Here is a 2836-nt window from a genome sequence, read left to right as displayed (position 1 = left end):
CGGTGCAAAGAACAACAACGGACGACGACGAACGACGGCCGACGACGAGCTTCAAAAGGCGGCGGCCTCGGGTTGACGGCGTAGGCGGTGCTCCGGTGGGATTCGGCGGCAACGGAGGGGTGGACGGCGTGCGGCTCCTTCTCATGAGCCTGGTGGTGGCGACGGCGACCGAATGCGACGGCGGACGACGACGAACGGTGCGGCTGGAGCGACTACCGGCGGTGGAGAGAGAAGGCGAACGTGGCAACGGCGCTACAAGCGACGGCGGAGAGAGGGAGAGGTGGCGGCCGAAAGAGGAGAGGGAGGGGACTCTATTTATAGCCAAGGGAGAGAGAGATCGGGCTTGGAACGCAAGGAATCGCGCCGGGAAAGCCTAGGTTTTGGTGGAGAGATAAACTCGAAAATGAATCCAAATTCGCATCGAATTCAAAGGGATAAAACCGGATTTTTGGGGGAAGAGATAGAGGAGGATAAGAGGAATATTTCCCCTCAACTAAGTTTGAAATAACACGAGAGAGGAGACCGGATTTGAAGGGGAAAACGGCGGCTGCACAGGCACAGAACAACAGCTCGGGCTCTGTCTGGAGCTGGAAGATGAACAGTAGCGAGGGGAGGTAAAGTAGACTTCGGTTGGGCTTCTTTTACTCAGCCCGATTAAAGGAGGGACAAAAAGCAGACTTTGGGAAAGAGAGGGAAAGGACTGCAGGCTGAGAGGAGACTGGGCCGAGAGTGAGAGGACTTTTCCTAATTCGGCCCGAAAAGGAAAAGGTGAATTTTAATTACTTTTCCAATTAAATTAATCACTGAAATGATCTTTGAATTGTTAAAAATACTTTTATTGCTCAAATAATTTCAAGAAAAATCTTGAAAATACTTGGACCCTCAAAGTATTTAACAAAATTATAATCAGACCATTTAATGATTAATTTAATATGTGGATAATTACTGAAATGTTCTTTGTATGATTAAAATTAAGAATTGAGTTCCGAAAAATCCGAGAAAATTCCAGAGAGTACAATTAACCATGGAGAATTTAATAAAAATTAAATCCATCCATGCTTTATATTTAGAAAATTTTATTTCCCACATTTAACTTCACTTGTAAATTAATAAACATTTAATGTAAATTCTAATAATGATTTATTAAATAATTTATAAATCCTAAGACGAAAATCAGGATGTGACACTAACTCCGCATGGTCCAACTTCAAAGGGGTAGCCTAACGCCGCATGGCTACGTCCGACCGATCACGTCCGATTAGTCATGTCACGCACAGACTCTAATCTGTCATGTCTCGCGGATGATGGTTAGGCAAAAAAAAAATAGGATGGCGCCGAAACGGATGAGGCAGGACGACGGACCAAATCGACACGGACTCGCTAGCGATGGTTGATGCACGCGCTGTAGGACGAAAGGTCTGATGCGGATGATGGACGAAAGTTGGAGGTGACGATCGAAAAATTTAGCTGATCCCTTCTATACCTCAGAAATTTCATCCCTTCTATACTTTTGCCGTTACATTTTTCTTTATTTCTGTTATGTTTGGTTGAAATGTCTTTTATGCCCTCGATGATTTACGTTTGAATATAAGCTTGAAAAACGATTGAAAATTTTATTTAAAACACAGTATGTGTATTTTATGAAACTAATGATACTTAAATAACTAGTATAGAAAAATTTGACATAAATTTTGAAAATAAAAAATGAAATAAATTAAAATTTTTATTTGAAATTATAATAGGACAATGGATTTTTTTTCAAAGCATTCATAAAAAAAATATTATGAGCATTGGTAGTTCTATCTTTGTATGAATTCTCCTCATTTTTATGATTTTTTAAAAAATAAAATAAAAACATATTTTTTTATTTCATTATCTAAAACTAAATTTTGTCATCACATAGCAAACTCATAACTATAATAGTTTCATAACTATAATAGTTTCATGTGACAAAGTATTGCATTTTCAATAATGTAATTCATAAATTTTTAATTTTTATGTTCATCCAAAGGGTAAAATAGTCATTTTATAGCAATGGGATGGTCAATTAATGATCAACTAACGGAAGGAATATAGAAGGAATCAAAATCAAATTTTGGGGGTATGTAATGAAGGAAGTAAAATTCAAAGGTATATAAGAGATTAGCTATATTTCAGACGTATATAATAGATTTTCTCTTTATCCAAAGGAATTATAACGTGTGACTACCTGAATGTAATAGAGGATTAACACACACTTTTGCCATATTCTCTGCCTATACAAAGGACCCCTGCTCGCGAGGGGCTGAGACATGCGCGTAGAAGCACTGAGGCACATGCACGATGCCGCCGGCAGGCGCTACGCATGAAGCGCCCTGTGCGGTGTTAAACCTATGACATACCCATACATATTCTACAGATATTACTAAAACGAGCCCTACTCCGGTGCTTTCTATTTATGGTAGAAAGTAATCCGAGCCGTTAACGTATTTAATCGTAGGGTTAAGATCTAGTTCTATTACCACCTGAGTTAGTGATAGTAGAAACGTGGAGAGGTATACTTGTCCAGAGATAATAATTCGCGTAGGGGTATTATCGTAATTTATCATTATCCTAAACGAGCCATTGACTCCCGTCCACCGCAATCAGTCAGCCTAAAAAAACAGTTTTAAGATAGATCTCCAGTTCAATTTAACATCCGCAAATATAGATTCTCTAATATAGTTACGAGCTAGTATCCCCGAACTATCACGGTCGTCCGAATTACCCCTCCGAACCATAAACCGGATATTCTTTACTCCCAACCATGCATACCGGACAAATTACCCCCCTCGACCCAATCCACGATGATTTTGGT

Source organism: Oryza glaberrima, chromosome 8 (genome assembly GCF_000147395.1).
Source record: "Oryza glaberrima chromosome 8, OglaRS2, whole genome shotgun sequence".
Taxonomy (NCBI): Eukaryota; Viridiplantae; Streptophyta; class Magnoliopsida; order Poales; family Poaceae; genus Oryza; species Oryza glaberrima.
The sequence above is the reverse complement of the archived record's forward strand: the minus strand, read 5'-3'. Positions refer to the sequence as shown.